The sequence below is a fragment of the Neomonachus schauinslandi genome, unplaced genomic scaffold, assembly GCF_002201575.2.
Source record: "Neomonachus schauinslandi unplaced genomic scaffold, ASM220157v2 HiC_scaffold_559, whole genome shotgun sequence".
In the NCBI taxonomy this organism is placed as follows: Eukaryota; Metazoa; Chordata; class Mammalia; order Carnivora; family Phocidae; genus Neomonachus; species Neomonachus schauinslandi.
Window position 1 is genome coordinate 5,110 of NW_025409249.1, and position 10,182 is coordinate 15,291.

Consider the following 10,182-nt stretch of genomic DNA (forward strand, 5'->3'; position numbering starts at 1 on the left):
TTTCCTTCCTTCCTTCCTTCCTTCCTTCCTTCCTTCCTTCCTTCCTTATCTGAGAGAACGTGCATGGGCATGCACGAGACAGCAGAGGGCGGGGGGCGGGGAGGGAGGGGCAGAGGCAGTGGGAGAAAATCTGAAGCAGACTCCGAGCTGAGTGCAGAGCCTGGTGCGGGGCTCGATCTCATGACCCTGAGATCACGACCTGAGCTGAAACCAAGAGCCAGACGCTCGACTGACTGAGCCACCCAGGAGCCCTGCAAACCTTCATTCTTGAATGGTTTGGCCATTATATGTTCTGTCTCCGCTAGGTTATTATAATTATCCATTGACTTTTTTCCAAGCTTCACTGACAAATAAAAGTGTAAGATATTTAAAGTGTACGTCGTGATGATGTGATATACATATGCTGTCCATTAATTTTAATCACGAAACACAGGAGTATCAAGAAGCTTTCTAAACGTATCCGACCAAGTCCTCCATAGCTCTTTTGTAGTAGGAACTCAATTTCCTTTGATAGTCAGGTTCAGTCACCCCAGCTAGTACAGTACAGCCCTTCTTTGCCTGTTGATTGAAAGGTCTGGGGAGTCCAAAGTGGCCAGCTGGAAGTCTCAACTTCCCATTCAATGGAGTCATTGTTTTATCCCCCGGTGAAAGCATGTCTTTCTTTGGAACGAAGACTTCTAGTCCAGAAGAGCTAGAGCTCTTGTTGTGGGGACAGGAAGCAAAAATTTTCTATTGTCTTGCTGGGGTAATAGTGAGGAGAGGCGCTCCCATTTCCATACCTTGATTGCAGGATCCATAAATCCATGTGATAAGAGGAACAGCACCTTATACCTATGAATATAAATGCTTAGATAGATCATGACCATCTCTTAGAGGCTGTTGTCCCAGATCCTCAAGTTACTGCCACTTAGCTAGAAACAAGTGAGGTCTTCCAAAAGTCATTCCACTTCAGGATGAGGAGAAACCTAAGGCTAGTGAATTACATGAATATTGCTCAATTGCTGCACTCATTTCCTATAAAATGGGTTCCTTGTTTAGAAACGATGCTCTTTAGAATACCGTGATGGTGAATAAGGTAGTTTTCAAATCTGCAAATATTGGTTTCTCAAAAGCACTAAATGTGGGAAGGAAAATCCATATCCAGAGGTAAGTGTCTATCTGAGTAAGAACAAAGCACGGCTCCTCCCTTAATAGAAGTGTTCCACCGTGAACCCCCTGCCACCTGGTAGTCATCTGATCACTCTGGAGACTTCCGTATCAGGGGCTCCATGTTGGCCTCTGCTTCTGGCAGACTGGGCACTCAGCAACGGCTGTAGTGAGATCAGCCTTGGTGAGTGGAGGCCCATGTTGCTGAGTATAACCTCCATCCCTGCCACTTGGCCACTTAGTTCCGGGCGCCGCTGGGTTCTGACATGACGGCTGGGGAAGGGCCTGATGGGTATTTGCATAATGGGTCCCCTAGCCAGCAGATTATTAAACTTCTGCACTGGTAAGCTTATTCTTTGCTGATCACCCATGGGACATACTTCATATCATATGTCTGTTCGGATGGGTGTATCCATATACCTCTTCCCTAGGCCTCCTTGTCACAAACTTTCAATCATGTATTTTCAAAGTCCCTGGCCATTCAGCTAATGACTCAGACACGGCCCATGCATGGTTATACACTCATACTTCTGGCCATCTCTCCTCCAGGCAGAGTGAACAAGCAGGCGCACTGCTCAAAATTTTCCCTCTGGGAGGTTTACCCTTCACCAGTGTCCTTCAGAGCTGTCCCAGGTGGGACTGTAGTGTAGCAGCTGTCCTTTGGCCTTTGTAGGAGGCAGGATTCTAATTATGCCCGCCCCCCCCCCCCGCCACCATATTCCAGACTTCTGGTTATTCAAACACTAGTATGAATACTGCTGTGGTGGGATGTTTTTACTGAAAAAATGAGTGTTTTATTTTGATAGCATTAAAAGAAAAACAAAATGGTATTTCTACAGTGAGGTGAAAACAATGTTTAAACTTCATTATCAATCAAATATTTTCCAAATGAGAGTATGTTTTATGAAGGTCCCAAAGCACAGGCAAATCTTAACACAATGGTACAGGAATCTATAATACTGAAAATAGCTCGCTCTGACAGGGCGTTTAAAAACATATTTGTTGAATTCTGAAAGCAGTCAAGCAATCCCTTCCAAACAACTGTCAAGAGTGAAACAGGATGTTCCATTAATACTCTAACAATTTCATTGTAATACTTTTTACTGCTATGACAATTTTATATAAATTTTGCTATACTTAAAATAGGCTTTGAAAATGGAAAAGTACAAAATTCCAGATAAAATGATTAAGGGATGCAATTTAATAAGGTTTCCCCTTCCCTCATCACCGATGATTACCTTTAGCAGCTAGGAGTTAAACTTTAAAATATTGCACCCTCTGGGGTGCCTGGGTGGCTGTTGGTTAAGCGTCTGCCTTCAGCTCAGGTCATAATCTCAGGGTCCTGGGATCGAGGCCCACATTGGGCTCCCTGCTCAGTGAGGTCTCTGCTTCTCCCTCTCCCTCTGCCCCCACCCCCTCAAATAAATAAAGTCTTTAAAAAACAAAATAAAATACAACCCCTCAAATGAAAACCTAAGTTTTATTTTTTTCATTGTATTTCCTTTTATCATTTTTTAAATTTAAATTTTAGGTAGTTAACATACAGAGCAATATTAGTTTCTGGAGTAGAATTCAGCGATTCATCACTTACATACAACACCCAGTGCTCATCACAATAAGTGCCCTCCTTAATGCCCATCCCTCATCTAGCCCATCCCCCACTCACCTCCCTCCATCAACCCTCAGTTTGTTCTCTGTCATTAAGAGTCACTTATGGCTTGTTTCCCTGAAAACCTAAGTTTTAAATCTTAATCAGATATAACTGGAAAAGTTTACTTATATTTGGATGCCTTTTCTAAAACCTTTTCTTTTTTGTATTAAAGCAGAAACCAGTTCCCCAAACCTCTTATTCAATTATATATCCTGATTGGACTAACATCTGATAGAGGACTGTCATTTTTGCTTTTGTAATTGTGATTTTTCACTGCGCTCTTCTATAGCTTTTACAGAGCTCATGGTCCCTAATATCCCCCACCCCTGTTTCCTGGGTGGAGAAATGGCTGCCATAATGAACTTCTCACTGATAGAGTTTCTGGAAACATGTGCTGTTTGTTATTATTTAAGAGGGACTCAATTTGGGCATTCTGGGCAGATGGCCTACCGGTTTTCTTGTGCTGCATACCAGTCTCCAGCATGAAAAATGCTAGGAACTTGAGGAACCGCACTTTCCAGAACGTTGGCAGCCAGGGTCCTGTCAAATATTGAAGAATCCTGTCCCAGAGATAATCATCATCAGTACAGAAAGTGTCTGCATTCACTCAGCTTCGAATACACATCCTGGGTGAAGGCCAGCCCCATACTGTGCTCGGTGGCTTGCCAAGTGTCTTCAGCTTGTCTGCAGTGCCAGAGAAACTGCGCCCGGCAGTCTGGGTCCCTAGAGAGAGAACATCGCACTCAGGACGTTCTTGCTGTTCTAACTCTCCCATCTTTTTGAAGACGTGGTAAAAGCCTGAGGCTAAGTAGTGATCCTTGTCTAGCATAAGCACAAGTCCAGCGGCGTCCTGAGTATTTTTGACCATTTCCCATACAAAATGCCGCTTCCCCCACCGATGTTTGGTTTGGGAGAACTCGGCCCCTCCCTAGCGGCCGAAGGAGTCGGGATATTGGGCGTGAACGCACCCCATCTTCAAAGCTGCATTACGCGGGTCTCTGCGGCAGTCTCTTGGGTCACCTTATTAAATTGCATCCCTTAATCATTTTATCTGGAATTTTGTACACTTTTCCATTTTCAAAGCCTATTTTAAGTATAGCAAAATTTATATAAAATTGTCATAGCAGTAAAAAGTATTACAATGAAATTGTTAGGGTATTAATGGAACATACTGTTTCACTCTTGACACAGTTGTTTGGAAGGGATTGCTTGACTGCCTGGAGACTCGTTGAGGAACGACTGGATGGTGCCAGGACAGACACCTGCGGGACCCGACAGAAACCTACGGGGCCGTCGCCAGACCCCGCAGCTGCCCTCGCTGACTCACCTCGGCCCCGGATGGTGGGGGGGGGGGCGCCCTGAAGGCTCTCAGCTCGCCCGCGCCCCCGGACCCCCCCCTCCCCGCACGTCCCCGCCCGGCAGCTGCAGCGTGGCCATCGCCCCCGCCACTGGGAGCCAGGGCTCGGGGTCTGCCCGGTCCTGGTCCTCCGGGAAGGCGTCCCACCGCCGCCGTCCTACCGCACCCCAGCTCTGTGACCTGGTCCTCCAGCGCCCTCGCGTCCTAGTCCTCGCTGCTGCCACGGCCCCGCAGCCTCCTCCCACCCCGGCAGTGACCTCCTGTGATGGGCTTTTGCAGCTGGCAGAAGCTCTCTATTTCCACTGTCCCTGAGATGTCCTGCGGCTGGGCCTGACGCACGCAGGTGAGTCCTTTAAAGGCAGGCAGCTATCTGGATCAGGGAGAAGAGGAAGTCAAGAAGGATTTGCCACGCGGTGCCACTTTGAAGGTGTAGGGGTCCACGTGGGAAGGTGTGCAGGAGGACCTAGGACCTGACAGTGGCCCCTGGTTGACACCCAGCAAGGCGAGGGGGACCTCATGTTTACAGTCTTAAACACGGGAATAGAGCCTCAACATATCAGTCAGGAGGGAGCTGGGAATGAAAACCACAATGAGCTACCACTTCACACCCACGGGGATAGCTGTTAACAGGTGTTTAACAAGTGTCCTGAGGAGACTGGAACCCTCCCACATTGCTGGTGGAAATGCAAAATGATGGGGCATCCTGGCACAACAGGGTGGCATTTCATCAAAAAACTACACATGGGGGCGCCTGGGTGGCTCAGTCGTTAAGCGTCTGCCTTCGGCTCAGGTCATGATCCCGGGGTCCTGGGATCGAGTCCCGCATCGGGCTCCCTGCTCAGTGGGAAGCCTGCTTCTCCCTCTCCCACTCCCCCTGCTTGTGTTCCCTCTCGCTGTGTCTCTCTCTCTGTCAAATAAATAAATACAATCTATAAAAAAAAAAATAAGATCTTTAGGGGCGCCTGGGTGGCTCAGTCGTTAAGCGTCTGCCTTCGGCTCAGGTCATGATCCCAGGGTCCTGGGATCGAGTCCCGCATCGGGCTCCCTGCTCCGCGGGGAAGCCTGCTTCTCCCTCTCCCACTCCCCCTGCTTGTGTTCCCTCTCTCCCTGTCTCTCTTTCTGTCAAAAAATAAATAAAAAATCTTTAAAAGAAAAAACTACACATAAAGTTACCAAATGACCCAGCAATTTCACTTCTAGGTACATACTCAAGAGACATAGACGCATGTGTCCACACAAGAACTTGTACATGAACAGGATCCAACATTATACTGCTTCCACCTCCTTACCCCAACCTTTAGAACCATTCTCACACATTTACCCCAGGCTACTGTATATCTCTTGGAAAAGACGTGCTGTTGTTTTGGTGAATATCACATCTTGCCATGGGTCTCAGTTTTTCACTCCCTGTCTTGGCCTGTGGGCCCTCGAGTCTAGGTACAGGTTAAGGAGCAGTGAGAGGTGATGGTAGGAGCTACAGAGGAGGATAAGCAGGGCCCTGCCAGGCCACCATCTCAGGTGAGACCCTTAGAGGTTCTTCAGGCAAAGGGGAAATAACCTCTTCAGGTAGGAGTGGAAGGGCTGCTTCTGCTGGCAAAGACACATAATTTAGAGGTTCCGGGACCTGGACTCATTGACATGCACCCATATATTCCCATTCCAATTTCCAGTATCCTGTTTCTCCCAATCAGTGCCCTAATATTAACAGAAGAGCCCTGGTGAGGTTGTGAATTTAATTTGTGCTGTAATTCAGCCACTCGAAGATTAAACTTTGGAACTGGAATCCCCAAATATTGCACCCATGGCTACAAGAGAATGATTTCTTTCAGGCCTGTATCAGGACTTTTTAGGTCCTTTATTTGGACCTTGATCTGGGACTGTAAGGTTCCGAGCTCAGTCTTTTCTCTCCTCAAGTTCTGAAGCTCATTTAGAAACAACAAATCAACTCCATAATACTCCTATTTTTTTCCTTCATAATCTTCCTTATTTTGATGAAAATATTCTAACATATCATATACTTGGTGACCCGGAGACTTGTCTTTTATAGGCACTTAATCATAGGTAACTAAAGGTGAACTTTTGACTACCGCTTTTGCCACTTCCTGCTGTGGACTAACAGTGCCCACTTTACCATTGGAAACAGGGTATTAAAGCCTTCCAGTCTAATTGGAGATGTAGTCCAGGAAACCCAGTACAAATTCAGAGAACACACTGTTAAGATTCTGTTCCTTTGGAACCACTCTCAGTACCACAATCTGTATCAGTCAGCCTTCAACCCGAAAAGCAGAACTAATGGGAGATTTTAATGTATGTATATTACATATACGAGTATGTATATATATATATATATATATATATATATAATGAACTTGGCTGCTACTTAGAACTGGCTCAAGCAGTCCCTTAAGGACATTGTCTCCAGGTATGATGTTGGAGCCGGTCAGGCAGGTAGGAAGGGAAGACCATGTGCGGGTTGACTCGCACATTCTATGCTTTAAAAACACCGAAAGAGGGCGCTGTTGGTCAAAGGATACGGTTGTGGTTACATGGGATGAATCAGTCTAGAGATTCTGATGTGCAGCGTGGTGGCGACAGTTAATACTCTATCAAGTCCTGGCAATTTGCTGAGAGAGTAGATTTTCGGTGCTCTCACCCCCCCAAAGTAATTATGTGAGGAGACGGAGATGTTAATTAGCTTGACTGTAATAGCCATTTCACTATGTATACGTGTATACATCATTGTGTTGTAAAACTCAAGTGTGTATAATTTTTTAAATTTAAAATAAATAAATAATTTTAAGAAACACTAAAAGAAAAACAAGATATTGTGAGGTTTTCCTTTCACGCTTATACACAAATTTATATTTGGCAGTGTTATGTTCTCATTACTTTGCCGGTATTTTACATAAAAAGAAACTTTGACTATGCATATATAAAAATAATACATCTTATTGGTTTTTCACAAGTTCATTAATGCTGGAGAAATTTCTAGTTATATCTTTCTTATGATTTGTCATTCCTTCATGGAAAAATAAATTGTACCATTTTCTTCTAAAAAATTCAGAAGAGATCATAAGAATTTTGACTTCAAAACATCCCTCATTGTCATCAATGGTATTTGTTCACGTTTGGTCCCAAAATGTTGAGCTTAACAGCAGAGTGATTTTATTTTATTTTTATTTTTATTTTTTTAAAGATTTTATTTATTTTTTTGACAGGGAGAGACACAACGAGAGAGGTAACATAAGCAGGGGGAGTGGGAGAGGGAGAAGCAGGCTTTCCACTGAGCAGGGAGCCCGATGCGGGGCTCGATCCCAGGACCCTGGGATCATGACCTGAGCCGAAGGCGGACGCTTAACAACTGAGCCACCCAGGCGCCCCAACAGCAGAGTGATTTTAAAAGATGGATTTCAAAACAGGGCAATGTTTAAGATATCAGCACAGAGGGAAACCTCACAAGTCTAGAAGCAGGTGGTATAATGGGATTAATAAAGGTTTGGTCATCTCCCTCCCTTAGCATTCAGCCAGCTGCAGAAAGAGTAGGGGGGATAGATGAATGGATATATGGATGGATGGATGGATGGATGGATGGATGGATGGATGGATGGATAGATAGATAGATAGATAGACTTGTTAAAGAAAATTGGCCTTACACAACTGTGGAAAGCAGTTAAGCAGGCTCTATAAGGTTGTTGTCACCTAAACTAAGGGTAGGGAGGTAACAAACAGGCCAGAACCCACAAACATGATCTGGAACACATAAGGACAGATTGAAGTACATACTCATCCTTGTTGCCTCTGACTTTGGGGATGATGTTAACCTGCCGAAGCCAGGAGGTCCCTTTGCATGGAGCTAAGTGCACACACCTGGCCCAGAAGATAGAGCAGCTGAAGGAGGATCCAGGGGAAAGAAGAGAAATTGCAGGGCCAGCTCCTACTTCACCCCAGTAAGGTGAATCAGCCAAGTAGCAGCAGCGCATGGGAGTTACAAAGTGGTTGCTGCTTCCCCTCATATACCATCCCCAATTTTCAAAGAATCTGCCTGTGGCACACTCTAACCACATACATATCGGAAAGGGGATTGCGGGTGATGTAATTTGGCCTAGCCAAATTGACACATTACAAGTGATACCCTTGTCACCTTGGTACACATGCCCATCTCCTTAAACCATGCTTGATCTCTACAGACAATGACAAAGTCATACTTCTGCCTAACCTGACACAAATCTCTCCCACCTACAACTGAGACATTCCTAACCCTTCCCTAAATAAGAGGGCATTAAGTCCTATATTTTCTTGTCTTGTTCATTCTTCCGCTACCTGTTCACCCCCCCAATTTAATATCTTGTACCTTAAATACTGAAAAAAGGTTAACTAATAACACATCTTGTGTTATAAGATAAGGGGATGAGAGGGTGTCAAAACCAAAATTATTTGCTTAACATATATGTGAGTAAATTCCTATGAAAATAAAGAAGTAAATACTCATATTATTACAGTCCTTTTTTTCTGCATATGATTATGTGATTACTTCTTCCACATTCCACCTTCTCTTACCCTTACAGGCACTTTTTCTGGGGATGCTCCTTTTCCTGATGGGGTGACTCAAACTTTCTCTCCCAAGGTTCATGGCCATTAGCAGTCCTGAGTCGATTAGCCTGGTATAGTTTCCATTGACCGTACGTAGTAAGTGGACGTGGGAGTATTGACGTGGGAGTATCTCTTGCATTGCACACATACACCTGCTTACTCCCCTTCTGACCAAGGGTCCCTGAATTAATCAAACCCCACACTTGACTTGGTTAAAGATCCAAAAACTCGTGTATGAAGGGGACGCTTCTTAAGGAAGGAAGCTTCTAAAAAAGTTTCTGTTATTATCTTTCTCCCATGCATACCCAAAGGGGCCTGCAACCCTTTACTAGTGTGACTGTCCATTGGGGACGAGAAATAATCAGATTTGTCCATGATTACAGGACCCCGGCACAGGACCCTGGCTCCGAACGGGCACTAATGTCCTGGACACACGAAACGTCATTCTGGTCCTTTGGAACAACAGTGGGCTTACTACTGGGCCTTAGCAGGATTGAATGCTTGACCAGGGGACACCGAGTCCCCATGCCGCCTGAGCTGTCCGTCCTAACCTGGGTGCTTTCCGACCCACCAAGTCACAGCCGTGGGTGTGCACACAAGCACCCCTTTTCAAATGGAAGCGGTGTGTGCAAGATCAACCCATGCAGGTCCCGAAGACACAAGGGCTTTGCATGAGGAAGTGGCCCCAAACCCACGGCTCCGACTCCTGCTACCTAACTTCTTTCTCTGGCTTGGAAGAATTCTAAGATGTTCTCCATGATCTTTGCCCTCTGGTGTTCTCCCATCACGACGTTACAGGACCAAAAGGACTTTGCAGATGGAACTAAGCTTGCTAATCATTTGACCTTTATAGTGGGATGAGCGGGAGCGCCCAAGCCACCCTCCTGAGCCTTTGAAGCAGAGTTTCCTCCAGCTGGTGGCGCCAGCGGCCGAGGTGGTAAGGAAGCACGAGAAGAATTTGATGTGTCATCGCTGACTTGGAGATGAACAGAGCCACAGGAAAAGGGCCTGAGAGTGGCCTCTAGAGGTGACCCTGAGCCCTAGCCAACAGCCTGTGGGAAAGGCAGCATCTGTCTCATAGCACAAAGGACTTGAATCCGGCCAACCATCCCAATGAATCTGGAAGCGCATTGCACCCCAGAGCTTCCAGGTGAGAACCCAGCTTGGCTAAAATCTTGACTCCGGCCTTTTAAGCCCTGAAGCAGAGAACCAAGTGGAAACCATCCAGACTTCTGAGCTCCAGGACTGTGAGAGAAGAAAGAACAAATAGTGTTTCAAGCCTCTAAGTTTGGTAAAATTTTTGAAGCCGCTAAGTTGGGGGTAATTTGTCACACAAAATAAAAAATGAATAAATACCCTCGCTGAATGGGGATCCACATACGCTCGTGTGGATTTCACTAAAACCAGTTGGCTAGAGAAGCGATACATGAAGCCTGGA

At 45.6% G+C, this 10,182-nt stretch overlaps 1 pseudogene; it reads right to left on the bottom strand.

Moving 5' to 3' along the window:
- Positions 1 to 3,067: 3,067 nt before the first annotated feature.
- On the bottom strand, positions 3,068 to 9,119 carry LOC110575980 (annotated as a pseudogene).
- Positions 9,120 to 10,182: the final 1,063 nt, after the last annotated feature.